General features: G+C 37.1%; 1 pseudogene; it reads left to right on the forward strand.

Moving 5' to 3' along the window:
* The first annotated feature begins 3 nt into the window (after positions 1-3).
* LOC129651678 (60S ribosomal protein L31-like) lies at positions 4-10,248 on the forward strand (annotated as a pseudogene).
* Positions 10,249-13,101: the final 2,853 nt, after the last annotated feature.

The raw sequence follows: 13,101 nt of genomic DNA on the forward strand, positions 1-13,101 counted from the left end.
CCATGGATGGAGGGGCCTGGTAGGCTGCAGTCCATGGGGTGGCTACGACTGAGCGACTTCACTTTCACTTTTCACTTTCATGCATTGGAGAAGGAAATGGCAACCCACTCCAGCGTTCTTGCCTGGAGAATCCCAGGGACGAAGGAGCCTGGTGGGCTGCTGTCTATGAGGTCGCACAGAGTCGGACATGATTGAAGCGACTTAGCAGCAGCATGCGTTAGTATACTGTATTGGTGTTTTTCTTTCTGGCTTACTTCACTCTGTATAATAGGCTCCAGTTTCATCCACCTTATTAGAACTGACTCAAATGCATTCTTTTTAATGGCTAAGTAGTACTCCATTGTGTATATGTACCACAGCTTTCTTAGCCATTCATCTGCTGATGAACATCTAAGTTGCTTCCATGTCCTGGCTATTATAAACAGTGCTGTGATGAACATTGGGATACACGTGTCTCTTTCCCTTCTGGTTTCCTCAGTGTGTATGCCCAGCAGTGGGATTGCTGGGTCATAAGACAGTTCTATTTCCAGTTTTTTAAGGAATCTCCACACTGCTCTCCATAGTGGCTGTACTAGTTTGCATTCCCACCAACAGTGTAAGAGGGTTCCCCTTTCTCCACACCCTCTCCAGCATTTATTGCTTGTAGACTTTTGGATCGCAGCCATTCTGACTGGCGTGAAATGGTACCTCATAGTGGTTTTGATTTGCATTTCTCTGATAATGAGTGATGTTGAGCATCTTTTCATGTGTTTGTTAGCCATCTGTATGTCTTCTTTGGAGAAATGTCTATTTAGTTCTTTGGCCCATTTTTTGATTGGGTTATTTATTTTTCTGGAGTTGAGCTGTAGGAGTTGCTTGTATATTTTTGAGATTGGTTGTTTGTCGGTTGCTTCATTTGCTATTATTTTCTCCCATTCTGAAGGCTGTCTTTTCACCTTGCTTATAGTTTCCTTTGTTGTGCAGAAGCTTTTAAGTTTAATTAGGTTCCATTTGTTTATTTTTGCTTTTATTTCCAATATTTTGGGAGGTGGGTCATAGAGGATCCTGCTGTGATGTATGTTGGAGAGTGTTTTGCCTATGTTCTCCTCTAGGAGTTTTATAGTTTCTGGTCTTACGTTTAGATCTTTAATCCATTTTGAGTTTATTTTTGTGTATGGTGTTAGAAAGTGTTCTAGTTTCATTCTTTTACAAGTGGTTGACCAGTTTTCCCAGCACCACTTGTTAAAAAGATTGTCTTTAATCAATTGTATATTCCTGCCTCCTTTGTCAAAGATAAGGTGTCCATATGTGCGTGGATTTATCTCTGGGCTTTCTATTTTGTTCCATTGATCTATATTTCTGTCTTTGTGCCAGTACCATACTGTCTTGATAACTGTGGCTTTGTAGTAGAGCCTGAAGTCAGGCAGGTTGATACCACCAGTTCCATTTTTCTTTCTCAAGATTGCTTTGGCTATTCGAGGTTTTTTGTATTTCCATACAAATTGTGAAATTATTTGTTCTAGCTCTGTGAAGAATACCGTTGGTAGCTTGATAGGGATTGCATTGAATCTATAAATTGCTTTGGGTAGTATACTCATTTTCACTATATTGATTCTTCCAATCCATGAACATGGTTTATTTCTCCATCTATTAGTGTCCTCTTTGATTTCTTTCACCAGTGTTTTATAGTTTTCTATATATAGGTCTTTAGTTTCTTTAGGTAGATATATTCCTAAGTATTTTATTCTTTTCATTGCAATGGTGAATGGAATTGTTTCCTTAATTTCTCTTTCTATTTTCTCATTATTAGTGTATAGGAATGCAATGGATTTCTGTGTGTTGATTTTATATCCTGAAACTTTACTATATTCACTGATTAGTTCTAGTAATTTTCTGGTGGTCTTTAGGGTTTTCTATATAGAGGATCATGTCATCTGCAAACAGTGAGAGTTGTACTTCTTCTTTTCCAATTTGGATTCCTTTTATTTCTTTTTCTGCTCTGATTGCTGTGGCCAAAACTTCCAAAACTATGTTGAATAGTAATGGTGAAAGTGGGCACCCTTGTCTTGTTCCTGACTTTAGAGGAAATGCTTTCAATTTTTCACCATTGAGGATAATGTTTGCTGTGGGTTTGTCTTATATAGCTTTGATTATGTTGAGGTATGTTCCTTCTATTCCTGCTTTCTGGAGAGTTTTGATCATAAATGGATGTTGAATTTTGTCAAAGGATTTCTCTGCATCTATTGAGATAATCATATGGTTTTTATTTTTCAATTTGTTAATGTGGTGTATTACATTAATTGATTTGTGGATTTGAAGAATCCTTGCATCCCTGGGATAAAGCCCACTTGGTCGTGGTGTGTGATCTTTTTAATGTGTTGTTGGATTCTGATTGCTAAAATTTTGTTAAGGATTTTTGCATCTATGTTCATCGGTGATATTGGCCTGTAGTTTTCTTTTTTTGTGGGATCTTTGTCAGGTTTTGGTATTAGGGTGATGGTGGCCTCATAGAATGAGTTTGGAAGTTTACCATCCTCTGCAATTTTCTGGAAGAGTTTGAGCAGGATAGGTGTTAGCTCTTCTCTAAATTTTTGGTAGAATTCAGCTGTGAAACCATCTGGACCTGGGCTTTTGTTTGCTGGAAGATTTCTGATTACAGTTTCAATTTCCATGCTTGTGATGGGTCTGTTAAGATTTTCTATTTCTTCCTCGTTCAGTTTTGCAAAGTTGTACTTTTCTAAGAATTTGTATTTCTTCCTCATTGTCCATTTTATTGTCATATAAATGTTGATAGTAGTCTCTTATGATCCTTTGTATTTCTGTGTTGTCTGTTGTGATCGCTCCATTTTCATTTCTAATTTTATGGATTTGATTTTTCTCCCTTTGCTTCTTGATGAGTCTGGCTAAGAATTCAGCACCACCAAACCAGCTTTCCAACAAATACTAAAGGATATTCTCTAGACAGGAAACACAAAAAGGGTGTATAAATTCAAACCCAAAACAATAAAGTAAATGGCAGCGGGATCATACTTATCAATAATTACCTTAAACGTAAATGAGTTGAATGCCCCAACCAAAAGACAAAAACTGGCTGAATGGATACAAAAACAAGACCCCTACATATGTTGTCTACAAGAGACCCACCTCAAAACAGGGGACACATACAGACTGAAAGTGAAGGGCTGGAAAAATTTTCCATGCAAATAGAGACCAAAAGAAAGCAGGAGTAGCAATACTCATATCAGATAAAATAGACTTTAAAACAAAGGCTGTGAAAAGAGACAAAGAAGGTCACTGCATAATGATCAAAGGATCAATCCAAGAAGAAGATATAACAATTATAAATATATATGCACCCAACATAGGAGCACCACAATATGTAAGACAAATGCTAACAAGTATGAAAGGAGAAATTAACAATAATACAATAATAGTGGGAGACTTTAATACCCCACTCACACCTATGGATAGATCAACTAAACAGAAAATTAACAAGGAAACACAAACTTTAAACGATACAATAGACCAGTTAGACCTAATTGATATCGATAGGACACTTCATCCCAAAACAATGAATTTCACCTTTTTCTCAAGCGCACATGGAACCTTCTTCAGGATAGATCACATCCTGGGCCATAAAGCTAGCCTTGGTAAATTCAAAAAAATTGAAATCATTCCAAGCATCTTTTCTGACCACAATGCAGTAAGATTAGATCTCAATTACAGGAGAAAAACTATTAAAAATTCCAACATATGGAGGCTGAACAACACGCTGCTGAATAACCAACAAATCACAGAAGAAATCAAAAAAGAAATCAAAATTTGCATAGAAACGAATGAAAATGAAAACACAACAACCCAAAACCTATGGGACACTGTAAAGCAGTCCTAAGGGGAAAGTTCATAGCAATACAGGCATACTTCAAGAAACAAGAAAAAAGTCAAATAAATAACCTAACTCTACACCTAAAGCAACTAGAAAAGGAAGAGATGAAGAACCCCAGGGTTAGTAGTAGGAAAGAAATCTTAAAAATTAGAGCAGAAATAAATGTAAAAGAAACAAAAGAGACCATAGCAAAAATCAACAAAGCCAAAAGCTGGTTCTTTGAAAGGATAAATAAAATTGATAATTTTATTTTTAAAATAAAAGGAAAGTGATTCCTGGATCCAACCGTGACAGAATTATAGGTATCAGACTTACCCTCACAGGGTAACAACATGGAGAAATTGCTTTGGACCCTAAATGTCAGAGCTTCAAAGATATGAAATGCATGAGGTAAATTCCTCATTCTCTGTAGCTTTTGATTTGAAAACAGTTTCCAAATTATAGCACAAAGACAAGACTAAATAAAGAACAGAAGTCTCACCGGGCATAGGAAACAAAATTTCACAATTGCTTAGGTAGCTGGGATTTGTAGAGGGCAAAGTACCAGAGAAGAGGGATTTAACAGGAGAAGGGACTCCCCAACATCTGTAGGATCCTCCTTGAGTCTTTGACTGAATATTAAACTGCAGAAGTTCAGGCCAGTCTTCATGTATCCTGGTAGAAAACAGCTATGGAGGGAAGAGGTGCCTGGGGCTAACAGTGATTCTAAATTAGACAGGTCTGAGATGTGGAACTCTGACCAGGTAGAATGGATAAACCTCACAAACCACCATGAATGGTGGTTGAGATCTGAGAATAGCAATGCTTTAGAAGGAAAACTACATTAACCTTAGATTAAGGACAACACTAGACCTATCCTAACAAAGGCTAAGACAAAACTGGACAAGGTCTAACTGATGTGCAAATAAATTAACTGCAAGGCAGGTAAAAGTTCAATAGTCTTTAGAGGAGAAAAATAAATTCAAAGCTCTCAGGAATGTGACATCTACAATGATCAGCATACAATAAAAATTATAACACATTAATAGAAATACATGTGAGCTATAATCAAAAATAATTAATAAATAGGACCTAGAGATGATACTAGGAAATTTGGAAAACTCATCAGTGGCCCCAGGACTGGAAAAGGTCAGTTTCCATTCCAGTCCCAAAGAAAGGCAATGCCAAAGACTGCTCAGACTACCACACAATTGCACTCATCTCACACACTAGTAAAGTAATGCTCAAAATTCTCCAAGCCAGGCTTCAGCAATACGTGAACCGTGAGCTTCCAGATGTTCAAGCTGGATTTAGAAAAGACAGAGGAACCAGAGATCAAATTGCCAGCATCCACCGGATCATTGAAAAAGCAAGAGAGTTCCAGAAAAACATCGACTTCTGCTTTATTGACTATGCCAAGGCCTTTGACTGTGTGGATCATAACAAACTGTGGAAGGTTCTTCAAGAGATGGAAATACCAGACCACCTGACGTGTCTCCTAAGAAATCTGCATGCAGATCAGAAAGCAGCAGTTAGAACTAAACATGGAACAATAGACTGGTTCCAAATTGGGAAAAGAATGAGTCAAGGCTGTATATTGTCACCCTGATTATTTAACTTATATGCAGAGTACAACATGAGAAACACTGGACTGGATGAAGCACAAGTTGGAATCAAGGTTGCTAGGAGAAATATCAATAACCTCAGATATGCAGATGACACCACCCTCATGGCAGAAAGCGAAGAAGAACTAAAGAGCCTCTTGATGAAAGTGAAAGAAGAGAGTGAAAAAGTTGGCTTAAAGTTCAACATTCAGAGAATGAAATTCATGGCATCTGGTCCCATCACTTCACGGTAAATAGATGGGGAAACAATGGAAACAGTGGCAGACTACTTTTCTGGGCTCCAAACTCACTGCAGATGGTGACTGCAGCCATGAAATTAAAAGACCCTTACTCCTTCGAAGAAAAGTTATCACCAACCTAGAAAGCATATTAAAAAGCAGAGACATTACTTTGCCAACAAAGGTCTGTCTAGTCAAAGCTATGGTTTCTCCAGTAGTCATGTATGGATGTGAGAGTTAGACTATAAAGAAAGCTGAGCACCGGAAGAATTGATGCTTTCAAACTGTGGTGTTGGAGAAGATTCTTTAGAGTCCCTTGGACTGCAAGGAGATCCAACAAGTCCATCCTAAAGGAAACCAGTCCTGAATATTCATTGGAAGGACTGATGTTGAAGCTGCAACCCCAACACTTCGGCCACCTGATGCAAAGAGCTGACTCATTGGAAAAGACCCTGATGCTGGGAGCGATTGAAGGCAAGAGGAGAAGGGGACGACAGAGGATGAGATGGTTAGATGGTATCACTGACTCAATGGACATGGGTTTGGGTAAACTCTGGGAGCTGGTGATGGACAGGGAAGCCTAGCATGCTACAGTCCATGGGGTCGCAATCAGTCAGACACGACTGAGCAACTGAACTGAACTGAGAGATGATATGGGGCTTCCCCAGTGGCTCAGTGGTAAAGAATCCACCTGCAATGCAGGAATTGTAGGAGATGCAGTTTAGACCCCCTGGGTCAGAAAGATCCCCTGGAGCAGGGCATGGCAACCCACTTCAGTATGCATGTGGAGATGTTAAAGTTATCATAAAAAGACTTTAAAACAGTTATTAGAAATATGTTCATTGATTCAAAGGAAAAGATGGACATAATGATCAAAGAGATGAAGACAGCTCAGCAGAGAAAAAGAAACCATAAAATCATTTCAGGTAGAATCAAGAATTGCAAAATACAATAGCTGAAATGAAAATTTTACTGGGTAAACTTAACAAAAGAGCATATACTGCAAAAGAAGATATCAGTGAATATTAGTACAAGCCAGAAGACAATGACAAGAAATCTTTAAAATACTAGAAGGAAAAGGAGAGACTGTTGACCTAGAATTCTATATCAACTGAAAATATCCTCTAAAAATAATAGAAAAAAAAGAATGACAAAAACAATTGCCAAGAGAATTTTCCCCTGCAGAAAGAAATATAACAGAAAGATTTTTTTGCTGAAGGGAAATGATATCAGATAGAAACAGAAACCAAAATGAAGGGTTATAGCATGTCAGAAAGCATGTATATGCAAGTAAATAGAAAGTATTGTTCTCATTTTTTAATATAATTTACTATTCAAAGTGCATAAAAATGTACGGTAGGGTTTATAAAACACAGAGGTAAAATGAAAGACAACAATAGCACTAAAAATGGGACAAATCAATTAAAACATGCTGTAGTAAGTTTTTTATATTATACTTAAATATCATGCTAATTCAAGGTAGACTATGGTGATATAACAATGTATACTGTAATCCCTATGGCAATCACTAAAATAGCTAAGAATCAGCAGGTAAGTTAAGATAGAATGTTATTTTAAATACTTCATTAATTAAATAATATAGAAATGATGAAAAAAGGAACAGAAAACAAAAAAGGCAATGGTGATCTTAAATTCAAACATAATAACTATTTCAACTGTGAGTGGACTACAACTACAATTAAAAGGTAAAGATCATCAAACTAGACAAGTAAAGATATACCCATTTGAACACAAGAGTTGCAAAGAATAGCAAGGAGGGATAAGAAAGCCTTCCTTAGCAATCAATGAAAAGAAATAAGGGAAAACAATAGAATGGGAAAGACGAGAGATCTCTTCAAGAAAATTAGAGATACCAAGGGAATATTTCACACAAAGATAGGCACAATAAAGGGCAGAAATGGTATGGACCTAAGAGAAGCAAAAGATTTTAACCAAGAGATGGCAAGAATGCACAGAAGAACTATACAAAAAAGATATTCACGACCAAGATAATCTCAATGGTGTGATAACTTACCTAGAGCCAGACAACCTGGAATGTGAAGTCAAGTGGGCCTTACGAAGCCTCACTACAAACAAACTAATGGAGGTGATGGGATTTCAGTTGAGCTATTTCAAATCCTAAAAGATGATGCTGTGAAAGTGCTGCACTCAATATGCCAGCAAATTTGGAAAACTCAGCAGTGGCCACAGGACTGGAAAAGGTCAGTTTTCATTCCAATCCCAAACAAAGGCAATGCCAAAAAATGCTCAAACTACCACACAATTGCACTCATCTCACACGCTAGTAAAGTAATGCTCAAAATTCTCCAAGCCAGGCTTCAGCAATACGTGAACTGTGAACTTCCAGATGTTCAAGCTGGTTTTAGAAAAGATGGAGGAACCGGAGATCAAATTGCCAAGATACGCTGGATCATCAAAAAAGCAAGAGAGCTCCAGAAAACCATCTATTTCTGCTTTATTGACTATGCCAAAGCCTTTGACTGTGTGGCTCACAATAAACTGGAAAATTCTGAAAGAGATGGGAATACTAGACCACCTGACCTGCCTTTTGAAAAACCTACGTGCAGGTCAGGAAGCAACAGTTAGAACTGGACATGGAGCAACAGACTGGTTCCAAATAAGAAAATAAGTACGTCAAGGCTGTATATTGTCACCCTACTGATTTAATTTATATGCAGAGTACATCATGAGAAACAGTGGGCTGGATGAAGCACAAGCTGAAATCAAGATTGCTAGGAGAAATATCAATAACCTCAGATATGCAGATGACGCCACCCTCATGGCAGAAAGTGAAGAGAAACTAAAGAGCCTCCTGATGAAAGTGAAAGAGGAGATTTAAAAAGTTGGCTTTAAGTTCAACATTCAGAAAACTAAGATCATAGCATCTGGTCCCATCACTTTATGACAAATAGATGGGGAAACAGTGGAAACAGTGACAGACTTTATTTTTTTAGGCTCCAAACTCACTGCAGATGGTGATTGCAGCCATGAAATTAAAAGATGCTTACTCCTTGGAAGGAAAGTTATGACCAACCTAGATGGCATATTAAAAAGGGGAGACATTGCTTTGCCAACAAAGGTCCATCTAGTCAAGGCTATGGTTTCTCCTGTAGTCATGTATGGATGTGAGAGTTGGACTATAAAGAAAGCTGAGTGCAGAAGAATTGATGCTTTTGAACTGTGGTGTTGGATAAGACTCTTGAGAGTCCCTTGGACTGCAAGGAGATCCAACCAGTCCATCCTAAAGGAGATCAGTCCTGGGTGTTCATTGGAAGGACTGATGTTTAAACTGAAACTCCAATACTTTGGCCATGTGATGCGAAGGGCTGACTCATTGGAAAAGACCCTGATGCTGGGAAAGACTGAGGGCAGAAGGAGAAAGGGACGACAGAGGGTGAAATGGTTGGATGGCATCACCGACTCAATAGACATGAGTTTGGGTAAACTCCAGGAGTTGCTGATGGACAGGGAGGCCTGGCATGCTGTGGTTCATGGGGTCGCAAAGAGTCAGACACAACTGAGCAACTGAACTGAACTGAACTGAAGAAGTATACATTAATATGTTATTTTCAAGAAATGGACTTCAAGTATAGACACATGTTAAAAAAAAATAAAAGACTGGAAAATTATACTGTGCAAATAACTAATTGGAAGAATGCTAGTGGGGCTACACAAGAAGTAGAATTATAATAAGAAGTAATATCAGCAATAAGGGCTTCCCAGATGACGCTAGTGGTAAAGAACCCACCTGCCAATGCAGGAGATATAAGAGACGTGGGTTCAATCCCTGGGTTAGGAAGATCTCCTGGAGGAGAGCATGGCAATGCATGCCAGTATTCTTGCCTGGAGAATTTCATGGACAGAAGAGCCTGTTGGCTACAGTCCATGGGGTCACAAAGAGTTGGACATGATGAAGTGACTTAGCACACAACAGAGTAAAGAGAGGCATTTCATAATGATGCAGTAACAATTTATTAAGAAAAAATAACAGCCCTAAATGTGTTTTCATCTAATACAAAGCTTCAATATACTCAGTGCAAAAAACTGACAGAGGTAATCTGGAAAGAGACAAATTCTAATTAAAAATGGAGATTTTAACTTTTCTATTCCAGTACTTGATTAAAACAAATGTATTTTAAAATGCTTTCCAATAAGAGCTCAGCAGAATGGCTCCCTCAAAGAAAGGTGGCAAGAGGAAGGGCTGGTTCGCCATCAGCGAAGTGGTGACCAGAGAATACATTATCAACATTCACAACCACATCTATGGAATGAGTTTCAAGAAGTGTTCCCCCAGGCACTCAAAGAAATCTGGAAATTTGCCATGAAGGAGATGGGAACTCCAGATGTACACACTGACACCAGACTTAATAAAGCTATCTGGGCCAAGGGAATAAGGAATGTCCCATCTCACGTTGGTGTGTGATTGTCCAGAAAATGTAATGAAGATGAAGATTCACCAAACAAGCTCTATATGTTGATTGCCTACGTACCTGTCATCACTTTCAAAAAACTACAGGCAGTGAATATGGATGAGAACTAACTGTTATTGTCAAATAAGGTTGTAGAATCACAAAAATTAATAAATAAAGACTTGAATAAGATTATTAGCCAATTTAACTTTACTGATATTTATAGAACACGACACATACCAACTGTGGAATTCACATATTTTCCAAGCATATGTGGAATATTTATGAAATAGATCAGCTGCTGGGCCATGAAAGATCTCAGTCCACTTCAAAGAACTGGATTCATACAAAGCATGCTGTTGCTGCTTAGTCACTTCAGACGAGTCCAACCCTCTGCGACCCCATGGACCATGGCCCGTCAGGCTCCTCTGTCCATGGGATTCTCCAGGCAAGAATACTGGAGCGGGTTGCCGTTTCCGTCTCCAGTGATAAAGTAAGAAGTGAGTGAAGTGGAGTCGCTCAGCCATGTCCAACTCTTTGCAAGCCCATGGACTGTAGCCTACCAGGCTCCTCCATCCATGGGATTTTCCAGGCAAGAGGACTGTAGCGGGTTGCCATTTCCTTCTCTGCATACAAAGCCTATTCTCTAAAAACAATAAAAGTATGATCTTTGATACAAGAAGTCAATAGCAAAAAGATATCCTTAAACATTTGGAGGCTAAGCAACAAAGTTCTAAATAACTCATGAATCAAAAAAGAAATCCCCAAGGAAATTAGAAAATATTTTGAACTGAATGACAATGGAAGCAAAATACAAGATTTATAGGAATGCAGCTAAAGCAATGCTTAAAAGGAAATACCTAGAAAGGACAAAAGATTTAAAAGCAATGATCTGAGCTTTCATCTTAAGGAGCTAGTAAAAGAAGAGGAAATTAAAAGGAACAAAACAATAAAATAAAAGCAAAGTAGAAATCAATTAAGTAGAAAATAGACACAGAAGTGAGAAGAGGTCTCTTGAAAAGATTAATGAAACACAAACCTCTATCTGCTGCTGCTGCTGCTAAGTTGCTTCAGTCGTGTCCAACTCTGTGCAACCCCATAGACGGCAGCCCACCAGGATACCCCATCCCTGGGATTCTCCAGGCAAGAACACTGGAATGGGTTGCCATTTCCTTCTCCAATGCATGAAAGTGAAAAGTGAAAGTGAAGTCACTCAGTTGTGTCTGACTCTTAGGGACCCCATGGATTGCAGCCTACCAGGCTCCTCCGTCCATGGGATTCTCCAGGCAAGAGTACTGGAGTGAGGCGCCAGTGCCTTCTCCGAACTTCTATCTAGATGTATCAATAAAAAAGAAAGAAAACACGAATTACCAAATTTCACTTGTGAAAGAAAGAGAGGACATCATTCCAGATTCCACATACATTTTAAAAAACAATAAAAACAATTAGGAACAACTTTATGCCAATAAATTTGACAAGCTAGTTAAATGAACAAACTCCTTGAAAGACACAATTTACTAAAATTAAATAACAAATTAGAAATCAAAGATACAATATCACTTACACTAGGACAAAGAAATGAAATAGACATAAATCTAGCAAAATGTTTTAAGATTCTATGTTCAGATAGTTATAGAACAATGAGAAAAGAAATCTTAAAAGCTATAAATAAATGGAAAGATATCCTATGTTCATAAATTAGAAATCTACATTGTTAAAATTCAATCTTTTCCAAATTAACTATAATTCAACATAATTCCAATCAAATCTATGTAAGTTATTTTGTAAATACTGAGAAACTGGTTCTAAAGTTTGTATGGAAAGGCCAAAGGCCTGGAATAAACAACATAATACTGAAAAAGAAAAAAAGACTGGAGGACTGATACTACCTGATATCGAGTCTTACTATAAAGGTATAGCAATCAAGATAGCATTCTATTGTCAAAATAATAGACACATAGATCAATACAACAGGATAAAGAGTCTAGAAATAGACTGACATAAATACAATCAGCTGACCTTTGACAAAGCAAAAACAATTCTTTGGAAATCAGATAATCTTCTTAACAAATGGTGCTAGAAAAATTAGATGTCCATGTACTAAAACTGTGAACTTAGACTTTATACATTTCTCACAAAAAAATTATTCAATGTAGATCATAGATCCAACTGTAAAATGCAAAACAATAAAAATTCTAGAAGTTGGGAAAATATGTATGACTTTTTAAATATATAACATCAAAACCACAACCCGAAAAAGAAAAAAAGTGATAAGTAAATTTTATTAAAATTCAAAACCTAAATTTTATTAAAATTCAAAACTCCATGAGTGACACTATTGAGATAATGAAAGAACAAACCACAGATTGTGAAAAATTATTTGCAAACACATCTTATAAGAACACATAATAATCATAGAACTCATAAATCTCAACAATAAGAGAACAAAAAATACGATTTAAAATGGGCAAAAGATCTGAACAGACACCTCACCAAAGAAGATATACACATGGTAAATAAAGCATGTGAAAAATTGTTCAACATCATTTGTAATTAGGAATTGAAACTTAAAACAACTATAGGATACAACCATACATCCATAAAAGAGTTTAATTTTTTATTAACAAAAGTATAATATGAATTGCTGGAAAGGATGCAGAGCAATAGAAACTCACCTTCATTGCTGGCAGGAATTCAAAATAGCTACTTTACAAAACAGCTTGGCAGTTTCTTTCAAAGATAAACATAATCCAACTATAAATTCCAACAATCACAACAAGGAGATAAATTATATTTTATCTCATTGTTTATATAATTTATCTCATTGATTTGAAAACTTGAAGTCACACAAAAACCAGCATGTGATTGTTTGTAGCAGATTTATTCATACTTTACAAAAATTGGGAACAACCAAGATGCCTAAACAAGTTGTTATGTCCATACAATGGACTACTATTTAGCAATAAAAAGGAGTAAGTTATCAA

This window comes from Bubalus kerabau, chromosome 4, assembly GCF_029407905.1.
Source record: "Bubalus kerabau isolate K-KA32 ecotype Philippines breed swamp buffalo chromosome 4, PCC_UOA_SB_1v2, whole genome shotgun sequence".
Taxonomy (NCBI): domain Eukaryota; kingdom Metazoa; phylum Chordata; class Mammalia; order Artiodactyla; family Bovidae; genus Bubalus; species Bubalus kerabau.